Source organism: Coregonus lavaretus (genome assembly GCF_964263955.1).
Source record: "Coregonus lavaretus genome assembly, chromosome: 9".
Classification (NCBI taxonomy): Eukaryota; Metazoa; Chordata; class Actinopteri; order Salmoniformes; family Salmonidae; genus Coregonus; species Coregonus lavaretus.
This window is the reverse complement of record NC_139996.1, coordinates 25,320,016-25,332,714: the sequence shown is the minus strand read 5'-3', so window position 1 is coordinate 25,332,714 and position 12,699 is coordinate 25,320,016.

Here is a 12,699-nt window from a genome sequence, read left to right as displayed (position 1 = left end):
TGGAAATCCATGGTTGGCAGAATGTTTGTAAACTAAGTCTACAAATTAAAAACATAAAATAACGCCACACTGCAGGTCGCAACAGAGACGCTGCTAGCCGCTATTGTCTTAGTTACGTTCATGGTTACGTCACGTATGACGAAAGCGCGTAAGTGCAAGCCCACAGACACCCATAGAGAATGTATTGAAAGCTTTGAAATTTGAAAAAAATAGATTTTACATGACAGGCTATGAGAGACTTCTGGGCGATTTTCAACTTGACTGAAATCGCCCCAAAAACGGGCGGGGCCATTTGAAGCACGACTTTAGCCTGATTTGACATTTAGTGGCTGGCAGATCAGACGTGAACACTGATAACTACTGTTGCCGTGATATAATTGATTAGAAAAAAAATCCCTTCCTTTTCCCGTTTGGCAGTGCGTCGCCCATATCGCCCTATTGAACAGGCCGTCCTTGTGTATTTATGATATTTCTAAAGTCAGTTTAAAGAGCATCACGGCCCTCTAACCAATTGTGTGTTTTTTCGTGTTATTTGTAATTTATTCTGTACATAATGTTTCTGCCACCATTTCTTATGACCAAAAAGAGCTTCTGGATATCAGGACAGCGATTGCTCACCTCGTATTGGATGAAGATTTTTTCTTCAACGAGTCGGACGCGAAGGATATTCACCAGACACCCGACAAGGCCTAAATCCCCGTCATTTGCATGAGAAAGAGACCAAGATATCGTGGACGTAGGTCGGGGTGCCTTGTAAGGATCCGACGGCGAGCGAGTAATCCGCCTCTTCCATCAATTCGATTAGCCAACGTACAATCATTTGAAAACAAAATGGACGACCTAAGACCTATCCTACATTAAAAACTGTAATGTTTCACAAGTCATGGCTGTGTCGTGGATAACATACAGCTGGCGGGATATATACGCTACATCGGCAGGATGGAATGGCCATCTCCGGTTAGACAAAGGGTGGCGGTCTGTGTATATTTGTAAACAACAGCTGGTGCATAGCATCTAATACTAGAAAGTCTCAAGGTTTTGCTCGCCTGAGGTAGAGTATCTCATGATAAGCTGTAGACCACACTATTTACCAAGAGAGTTTTCTTCCATATTTTTTGTAGCTGTCTATTTACCACCACAAACCGATGCTGGCAATAAGATTGCACTCAATGAGCTTTATAAGGCCATAAGCAAACAGGAAAACTCTCATCCAGAGGCAGCGCTCCTAGTGGCCGGGGACTTTAATGCAGGGAAACTTAAATCCGTTCTTGCTAATTTCTACCAGAATGTTAAATGTGCAACCAGAGGAAAAAATCTCTAAAGCACATTTATTCCACACACAGAGACGCGTACAAAAAGCTCTCCCTCGCCCTCCATTTGGCAAATCGGACCATAATTCTATCCTCCTGATTCCTGCTTATAAGCAAAAACTAAGTGACTCGGTTAATAAAAAAGTGGTCAGATGATGCAGATGCTAAGCTACAGGACTGTTTTGCTAGCACAGACTGGAACATGTTCCGGGATTCTTCAGATAGCATTGAGGAGTACACCACATCAGTCACTGGCTTCATCAATAAGTGCATCGATGACGTCGTCCCCACAGTGACTGTACGTACATACAGTGGGGAAAAAAAGTATTTAGTCAGCCACCAATTGTGCAAGTTCTCCCACTTAAAAAGATGAGAGAGGCCTGTAATTTTCATCATAGGTACACGTCAACTATGACAGACAAATTGAGGAGAAAAAATCCAGAAAATCACATTGTAGGGTTTTTTATGAATTTATTTGCAATTATGGTGGAAAATAAGTATTTGGTCACCTACAAACAAGCAAGATTTCTGGCTCTCACAGACCTGTAACTTCTTCTTTAAGAGGCTCCTCTGTCCTCCACTCGTTACCTGTATTAATGGCACCTGTTTGAACTTGTTATCAATATAAAAGACACCTGTCCACAACCTCAAACAGTCACACTCCAAACTCCACTATGGCCAAGACCAAAGAGCTGTCAAAGGACACCAGAAACAAAATTGTAGACCTGCACCAGGCTGGGAAGACTGAATCTGCAATAGGTAAGCAGCTTGGTTTGAAGAAATCAACTGTGGGAGCAATTATTAGGAAATGGAAGACATACAAGACCACTGATAATCTCCCTCGATCTGGGGCTCCACGCAAGATCTCACCCCATGGGGTCAAAAAGATCACAAGAACGGTGAGCAAAAATCCCAGAACCACACGGGGGGACCTAGTGAATGACCTGCAGAGAGCTGGGACCAAAGTAACAAAGCCTACCATCAGTAACACACTACGCCGCCAGGGACTCAAATCCTGCAGTGCCAGACGTGTCCCCCTGCTTAAGCCAGTACATGTCCAGGCCCGTCCGAAGTTTGCTAGAGTGCATTTGGATGATCCAGAAGAGGATTGGGAGAATGTCATATGGTCAGATGAAACCAAAATATAACTTTTTGGTAAAAACTCAACTCGTCGTGTTTGGAGGACAAAGAATGCTGAGTTGCATCCAAAGAACACCATACCTACTGTGAAGCAAGGGGGTGGAAACATCATGCTTTGGGGCTGTTTTTCTGCAAAGGGACCAGGACGACTGATCCGTGTAAAGGAAAGAATGAATGGGGCCATGTATCGTGAGATTTTGAGTGAAAACCTCCTTCCATCAGCAAGGGCATTGAAGATGAAACGTGGCTGGGTCTTTCAGCATGACAATGATCCCAAACACACCGCCCGGGCAACGAAGGAGTGGCTTCGTAAGAACCATTTCAAGGTCCTGGAGTGGCCTTGAAGGCCTGTGAGTAAGACTTTTAAGCATATCAACATTCACAAGGCCGCAGGGCCAGACGGATTACCAGGATGTGTACTCCGAGCATGCGCTGACCAACTGGCAAGTGTCTTCACTGACATTTTCAACATGTCCCTGACTGAGTCTGTAATACTGACATGTTTCAAGCAGACCACCATAGTCCCTGTGCCCAAGAACACTAAGGGAAAGGCTGGTCATGGCTCACATCAACACCATTATCCCAGAAATCCTAGACCCACTCCAATTTGCATACCGCCCCAACAGATCCACAGATGATGCAATCTCTATTGCGCTCCACACTGCCCTTTCCCACCTGGACAAGAGGAACACCTACGTCAGAATGCTATTCATTGACTACAGCTCAGCGTTCAACACCATAGTATCCTCAAAGCTCATCACTAAGCTAAGGACCCAGGGACTAAACACGTCCCTCTGCAACTGGATCCTGGACTTCCTGACAGGCCCCCCCAGGTGTTAAGGGTAGGTAACAACACATATGCCACGCTGATCCTCAACACAGGGGCCCCTCAGGGGTGCGTGCTCAGTCCCCTCCTGTACTCCCTGTTCACCCATGACTGCATGGCCAGGCACGATTCCAACACCATCATTAAGTTTGCCGACGACACAACAATGGCCTGTTTGGGGTTTTAGGCTGGGTTTCTGTATTGCACTTTGTGACATCTGCTGATATAAAAAGGGCTTTATATATACATTTGATTGATCACCGACAACGATGAGACAGCCTATAGGGAGGAGGTCAGAGACCTGGCTGTGTGGTGCCAGGATAACAACCTCTCCCTCAACGTGATCAAGACAAAGGAGATGATTGTGTACTACAGGAAAAAAAAGAGGACTGAGCACGCCCCCATTCTAATCGATGGGGCTGTAGTGGAACAGGTTGAGAGCTTCAAGTTCCTTGGTGTCCACATCATCAACAAACTAACATGGTCCAAACACACCAAGACAGTCGTGAAGAGGGCACGACAAAGCCTATTCCCCCTCATTTTTTTACATTTACATTTTAGTCATTTAGCAGACGCTCTTATCCAGAGCGACTTACAGTTAGTGAATACATTTTTTTATTTTTTATACTGGCCCCCGTGGGAATCAAACCCACAACCCTGGCGTTGCAAACGCCATGCTCTATCAACTGAGCTACATCCTTGCCGGCCATTCCCTCCCCTACCCTGGACGACGCTGGGCCAATTGTGCGCCGCCCCCTCAGGAGACTGAAAAGATTTGGCATGGGTCCTCAGATCCTCAAAAGGTTCTACAGCTGCACCATCGAGAGCATCCTGACTGGTTGCATCACCACCTGGTATGGCAACTGCTCGGCCTCCAACCGCAAGGCACTACAGAGGGTAGTGAGTACAGCCTAGTACATCACTAGGGCCAAGCTTCCTGCCATCCAGGACCTCTATACCAGGCGGTGTCAGAGGAAGGCCCTAAAAATTGTAAAAGAGTCCAGCCACCCTAGTCATAGACTGTTCTCTCCTCTACTGCACAGCAAGCGGTACCGGAGCGCCAAGTCTAGGTCCAAAAGGCTTCTCAACAGCTTCTACCCCCAAGCCATAAGACTCCTGAACAGCTAAGCATGGCTACCCTGACTATTTGCATTGAATTGATTTGATATGTTCAGTCAGGACTCATGTAAGTAGAGTGGTCCTCCGTAGCTTGTAACGCCAGGGTAGTGGGTTCGATCCCCAGGACCACCCATACACAAAAATGTATGCACGCATGACTGTAAGTCGCTTTGGATAAAAGTGTCTGCTAAATGGCATATTATTATTATTAAAATAAAAGGACCTCTCCTCCTTAACTGGGTGAAACTAACTGGACTTCTAATGCATAATCCACACATGCAAATCACCACCTCCTGAGCTCTGAAATAATATTAAAACCATAAACCTCTATCAAAATTATTAGCCTTTAATGACATTTTCAAGAATACAAATCCACGACTGGTCTGAGTGCAATTCTCTGTAGATGAATTAAAGTGAGAGTGCTGGCCAGGTTTATCTTAATAACTGATCTGAGCTCAGTGGGCCGGGTGTTAAGCCTGACGGTCGCAGGCAGCGGTCCCCGCAATCACAGCTTTGCCCTCTCTAGCGTAGCTTTACTCAGTGACCAGAGCAGAATTAACACACACACACACCTCAGTGCACTCCAACATAACGTCTCTCCATTGATATATGCAGTTAATTATTTTTGGTTGTTTATTAGGGAACTCAAGGCCTGGTCAGGGAAGCCATCCTAAATATCTAAGGGTCACATACTGACTGTATTTACACATGACAGTCTGGACCCACCTACAATAAGGCAAGTTAACCATGTCTACCTATCCTTTCAAAAAATAATTATTTCAGAAGTGTTCTACTTATTTCATACAGCTATACTGCCTTTAGGGTCCTGAGTATATGTTTTGCAGAAAGCCCTATAATGTCATTGCACAGTTGTGCAGACGGGGTATTGTGTGTATATGTGTATGTGTGTGTGTGTGTGTGCGTGCGTGCGTGCGTGCGTGATGCTCTCTCCATTATCTGACATTTTACCTGACATTAGTGGGGCCATGGCAGAGACAGTCCTTCATTATCAACCTATTAGGATTATAACAGATTATGCTATTATATAGATATGTGGAAGAGACTAATGCTAGGCTAATTAACACATCATTATGCTAAACTCGCAGCATGGGGCGCCAGTGTGTGTGTGTGTGTGTGTGTGTTTCATAGCAGGTCTATCTTCTACTTGCACCAGGTATGCCTTCTGCAGTGTGTGCATGTCTCTCACACAGACACACACACAAAAAGTGAATTATTTTTACTCTGTGTTGAATGAACTAGCCAGGCAGAAAATCGTCCAATTTTATCCATGCACTATGAACACACATAGAGCTTTTAACCTTCACTCAGACTAGACATTTTTGTATTCTAATTTACAAGAGACTGACTGACTGACTGACTGTCTGACACACACACACACACACATTTCCTCTGTGCGCTTCTGCTATTATTTACTAATTTGTCATGTTTAAACTGTGACTTTTGACCTAAGAAGTAAAAGACAGTTTGGTCTTGGTGGTTTTAGCCTGAGCAGGGTCAGTATCAGCCTCATTCTCTCTGCACTGGTACTGCACCACAGTAAAGGTTGGAGGATTACACTGGGACATCTTTCAGTCCTTTTAGTCTGAAGTTATTATGTATTACTGCACTTCTCCCTAATCTGTCCTAGTGTTAACAATCTTCAGTCTGGGAATGAAGTCAAATGCATTCAATTAATCTTTCCTATGCATTGCAATGAATCTAACATTATCCTATTAAATTCCAGTGAGAATTCCTTCTTTGAAATTTCGACTGGGCCACATGTATGTTCACAAAACATAAAGAGGATATAATTCTTCAGAGCCCAAATACATTTGAATGAATCTCTCTGGCCTTTTCAGAATGGTACTTCTCTCAAGGACTCACATCATTGTGTGCATAGCAGGAAGACTGATAGGAGTCTTTAGAAGAGACCTGCACATGCCTCAGATTAGGAGCTCATTAGCATTTAAGGTGCTGTCATAAAGTCCTGCCCAGGAGAAGAACAGGGACAAATGAAGCAGCATTATTAATAGGAAGCTACTGCTAGCGCTACGCTACGCTACGCACTGACCGATAGTGGGGATTGACTGGATGGGTCACCTTGGGAGAGAGGGTGGGAAGGAGATATGAGAGGGGGATTGAGAGAGGTAGGAGAGAGATGGGATGGGTGGGAAGTGGAGGAGAGAGAGAGAGGGAGACAGGTAGGTAGGTAGAAAGGAGTTAGGGAGAGAGGGGGAGAGAGAGATGGGGGAAAGAAATGTGTGGCCCTTCTCCCCTGATTGCTCAGTTTGGCCGGGCAGCCAGCTCTAGGAAGGGTCTCGGTGGTTCCAAACTTCTTCCATTTAAGAATGATGGCACTCACAGGGTTCTTGGTCCCCAATGCTGCAGACATTATTTGGTACCCTTCCCCAGATCTGTACCCAATCCTGTCTCGGAGTTCTACAGACAATTCCTTCGACCTCATGGCTTGGTTTTTGCTCTGACATGGACTGTCAACTGTGGGACCTTATATAGACAGGTGTGTGCCTTTCCAAATCATGTCTGATGAGAGGGGGGGAGGAGAGGGTTACATTGTGAGGCATGGTGAACTAGATTTTAAAAAATTGAAATATTACATTTACATAAGTATTCAGACCCTGAAGCATCTTTGGCAGCGGTTACAGCCTCAAGTCTTTTTGGGTATGACGCTACAGGCTTGGCACACCTGTGTTTGGGGAGTTTCAACCATTCTTCTCTGCAGATCCACTCAAGCTCTGTCAGGTTGGATGGGGAGCATCGCTGCACAGCTATTTTCAGGTCTCTCCAGAAATGTTAGATCAGGTTCAAGTCCGGGCTCTGGCTGGGCCACTTAAGGACATTCAGAGACTTGTCCCGAAGCCATTCCTGCATTGTCTTGGCTGTGTGCTTAGGGTCGTTGTCCTGTTGGAAGGTGAACCTTCAACCCAGTCTGAGGTCCTGAGCGCTCTGGAGCAGGTTTTCATCAAGGATCTCTCTGTACTATGCACCGTTCATCTTTCCCTCGATCCTGACTAGTCTCCCAGTCCCTGCCGCTGAAAAACATCCCCACAGCATGATGCTGCCACCCATGCTTCACCGTAGGGATGGTTTCACGTTTCCTCCAGACGTGACACTTGGCTTTCTTGTTTCTCATGGTCTGAGAGTCTTTAGGTGCCTTTTGGCAAACTCCAAGCGGGCTGTCATGTGCCTTTTACTGAGGAGTGGCTTCCGTATGGCCACTCTACCATGATTAGTGAAGTGCTGCAGAGATGGTTGTACTTCTGGAAGGTTCTCCCATCTCCACAGAGGAACTCTGGAGCTCTGTCAGAGTGACCATCGCGTTCTTGGTCACCTCCCTGACCAAGGCCCTTCTCTCCCAATCGCTAGGTTTGGCCGTGTGGCCAGCTCTAGAAGAGTCTTGGTGGTTCAAAACTTCTTCCATTTAAGAATGATGGAGGCCACTGTGTTCTTGGGGACCTTCAATGCTGCAGACATTTTTTGGTACCCTTCCCCAGATCTGTGCCCTCGACACAATCTTGTCTCGGAGCTCTACGGACAATTCCTTCGACCTCATGTCAGATTTTGCTCTGACATGCACCGTCAACTGTGGGACCTTATATAGACAGGTGTGTGCCTTTCCAAATCATGTCCAATGAATTGAATTTACCACAGGTGGACTCCAATCAAGTTGTAGAAACATCTCAATGTTGATCAATGGAAACAGGATGCACCTGAGCTCAATTTCGAGTCTCATAGCAAAGGGTCTGAATACTTCTGTAAATAAAGTATTTCTGTTTTTAATTTTGAATAAATATGCAAACATTTCTAAAAATCTGTTTTCGCTTTGTCATTATGGGGTATTGTGTGTCAATTGATGAGGAAAATGTTTTATTTAATCCATTTTAGAATAAGACTGTAACGTAACAAAATGTAGAAAAAGTCAAGGGGTCTGAATATTTCTGAATGAACTATGTAGGGGTAAGGGGACTAGGCAACAGGATATAAGATAAACAGAGTAATTGTCAACAGAACCCCTTTACTTCAAATACATACTGTAATGTATTGTCTTTGTTGTCTGGTTATACATCAAATGCCTGTTTGTTGTTTGAACAAACAAATTCATTAGACTAATACACTCTCTAAACTTTCTTCTACAGAAATGAATGCACATAATTTTTATTCTGTGCAGTAGATCATTGTGGCTAATGCCAAATCAAAGGTTTACATGAAAAACTAAAATAGAGGAATTGCCCACATCCAAACGTGGCAGAGGAGAAAAAAAAAATTATATAGCAATGAATTTACAATTTTGCACAGAAACATTATCATTATTCTATTTGAACAGAGCTGAAATATTGGTGACTGAGATTGATGCTGCATACTGTCTGAGTAGAATCATTGACAGTGTTCCACTCAGTCTGTGCCTGAAATTGTCATCTTATAGAAGTCAATGAGGCCAGGGTGACAGTCTGCCTTTATGCAACTTAAGTAAACTCCCAGGCCCAACAGTAGCATGGACAAGGTGACTTACAGCTAATCTATAACAATAAAACAAGTGCTGCAGTATTTTATTACATCTCCAATACCCCTCACACACAGTCCCTCAAACCCAACTCCAACTCAACCCTATCCCCCAGCCCCATCCCCCAGCCCTATCCCCCAGTCCCAGCCCTATCCCCCAGCCCCATCCCCCAGCCCTATCCCCTAGCCTCAGCCTTAATCTCAGTCCCAACTCCAGCCCCAGCCCTATTCCCAGCCCCAGCCCTATCCCCCAGTCCCAGCCCTATCCCCCAGCCTCAGCCAGAGCCCCTGTCCTGGCCTATAGATTACTAAAGCTCTGTTATAGGTGCCACGTGGAGAAGGGTCACATCACAGCCGCACCACAAATCACCTCGGACAGTCGCTATGACACCCAGTAGAATTCTACCGTTCCTTTAACCAAGGGGCAGGGGAGCAGAGGATAGAGAACAGTCAAAGCCTCCTTACACTCCTTCTCTGAGACAGAAAGCAAGAAAGAGACAGAGAGAGAGAGGGATATATCAGTCAGAGGAGCGTAAGACATTTTCTAACAGTAGTACATTGACCTTGAGTGGCTACCATTGATTTCCAGTAACGCCTCCCAAACAGCGCTCCATACCCTACCGTGTGCTGCAGGTCTGTGATTGGGAAGACATTTCCCAAATTCCGATAGCGTGCCTCCTGCCCGGGATGATGGATAGTACTCCTATATCCCATCAATCCTCACCTGCCGCCGAGGAGGTGACACCTGGGTCTGATTTATCATCATCTACGACACCCTGCCAACCGGCCAATCAAAGGAGAGCATTCTAAACGAAGAACCCTCCCCTGCCAGGAGGGTTCCATTACGGGGAAAACAGATTTCTTCCTCCTCTGACGAGAGGGGGGGGGGGGGAGGGTTACATTGTGAGGCATGGTGAACTAGACCTACAGATCATTGGACTACATGAAAGTGAACTCTACTCTCTAGTTCATGTATTTGACTCAGGTCTGCAGGCCTACTGAAACTGTCATCCCTTATTGATCCTCAACATCATTGGACTGAACACCACAACCTGTATTTCCACACTTGTGTATGTCTTACGTATGTGTGTGTTACAGTATATTTTATGAGATGAATTAATCTGATATTCATCTCTCCCCTAAAACAGAGCTTGGAAGCAGAAGAGAGAATCACAGAGCCATGAATGACCTAATCTAATTAATGTCCCAATGTTCCTTCTGCTGCTTTTATGGCTAGTTAAGAACCTTCTGCTTTTTATGGCCATTACAAGCCAAGTGTGAGCTATCTATCTTTCACTCTATTCTATTCTCTCTCTCCATCAACGGTTGGCCAGTCTCTAATGAACAGTCTTTTAGACGCTATTCAATTAATTTCAGATAGCAATTCCAGAAGTGCGTTCTGAATTTCTAAATCAAGTGTCAACTCCCTCCATCCAGGACACGCAGCTGTGCAAATCAAACACACCTCTGAACGTGCTATCTGGAAATCCACTATCTATGTGCAACTGAATTCCAGTCATAGTGCTATCTTCTAAATATGCCTTGGCAAAGCCTCAGGTCTGGCTTGGTCCTTGCCAGGACTTCCCTCGATCACTCTCCCTCTCTCTTTCTCTCTCTCATTCTATCCCTTAAGTATTTGTCCTCTCCCTCCCCCTCTACCCTATCCCATCCTTCCCTCTCCCAGAAGCTCCAGTAGTCTCAGTGAGATTCACCAGGCTCTGTTCTTTACCTCGGTGTAATCCTGCCAATCCTATTTCATTAGCCAAGCAGACTAAACAGCTTAACCACAGAGACCCAGCATCAAAACAGAAAAACACAGAACACAAATTCCTCAGAATACGTGCCCACTTACCCCCCAACTCTCTCTTTCTCTCTCTCTGTCTCTCTCACTCTCCTCCTCTCTCCCACCCTCTCCCTGCCAAAGGAGCCAAGAATGGACTAGAGATGGCATCAAGGGGATAAGATGTATTACCAGTTGATTGAAGGGGAACGTGCCATTGTTCTCCTCACAGTAGCCTTTTAGCTAATTAGCAACTTTAAAACTACGTACTACTTTTTAGCTACTTTGCAACAACTTAGCATGTTAGCTAACCCTTCCCGTAATCCTACCCTTAACCCTTACTCCTAACCCTAACCTTACCCCTAACCTTAAGGCTAACCTTAACACCTAACCCCTAGCCTATCTAATGTTAGCTACCTATTTAACGTTAGTGTTAGCCACCTAGCCACCTAGCTAACGTAAGCCACAACAAATTGCAATTCGTAACATATCATACGAAATGAAAGATGGACATCCACAAATGAATACATACAGTACCAAACGAAACGTAACATATCATACTAATTGGAGTGTCCCGGATTCACATTTATGTTACGTCTACCCCAGAGTCCAGGTTGCTCTAGTGGGTCCTGACTTTAGGGAACCATTGGTTTTCACTTAACAAGATGGTGCCGACAGACATGGCAGCTCTGCTTTTAGCTCCTAAGCAACTTTGCAGTATTTCGTTTTTTTGTGTGTTTTTTTTTTTTTTACATTATTAGCCCAGAATGTTTTTTTGTGTTATTACATACAGCCAGAAATAACTCGGATATCAGAGCTACGGTAACTCACCAGCATTACGACCAGGAATACGACTTTCCCGAATTGGATCCTTTGTTTGTACCCCCCAGGGCTATTGAACTTATCCCAGAGGCTGCTCCAAGACGCCACCGGCGGAGAAGAGGTATTCGAAGTGGACTTCTAGTCTGATTCAGGAGGCGTGCACACCATCCACCGCTTCCGAGTATATTACTCGCTGATGTTCAGTCTCTGGACAATAAAGTAGACGAGCTCAGCGCGAAGATCTCCTTCCAGAGAGACATCAGGGACTGTAACATACTCTGTTTCACAGAATCATGGCTTTCTCGTGTTATACTGTCCCCGTCCATACAGCCAGCTGGGTTCTCAGTTCATCGCGCAGACAGGAATAAAGAACTCTCCGGGAAGAAGAAAGGCGGTGGTGTATGTTTCATTATTAACTACTCATGGTGTGATTGTGATAACATACAGAAACTCAAGTCCTTTTGTTCACCCGATCTAGAATACCTCACAATCAAATGCTGATCATATTACATCCCAAGATAATTCTCTTTGTTATAGTCACAGCCGTGTATATTCCCCCTCAAGCCGATACCACGACGGCTCTCAAGGAACTACACTGGACTTTATGCAAACTGGATACCACATTTCCTGAGGCTGCATTTATTGTAGCTTTGTGATTTTAACAAAGCAAATTTGAGGAAAACGCTACTGAAGTCCTATCAACACATTGACTGTAGTACTCGCTCAGGAAAAACACTAGACCACTGCTACTCGCCCTTTGGCGATGCCTACAAGGCTCTCCCCCGCCCTCCCTTCGGCAAATCAGATCATGACTCCATTTTGCTCCTCCCTTCCTATAGGCAAAAACTCTAACAGAAAGTACCCGTGCTAAGGTCTATTCAACGCTGGTATGACCAATCGGAATCCATGCTTCAAGATTGTTTTGATCACGCGGACTGGGATATGTTCCGGGTAGCCTTTGAGAATAACATTGACAAATACACAGACACAGTGACTGAGTTAATCAGGAAGTGTATAGGGGATGTTGTTCCCACAGTGACTATTAAAACCTACCCAAACCAGAAACCGTGGATAGATGGCAGCATTCGCGCAAAACTGAAAGCGTGAACCATCGCATTTAACCATGGCAAGGTGACTGGGAATATGGTTGAATACAAATAGTGTAGTTATTCCCTTCGTAAGGC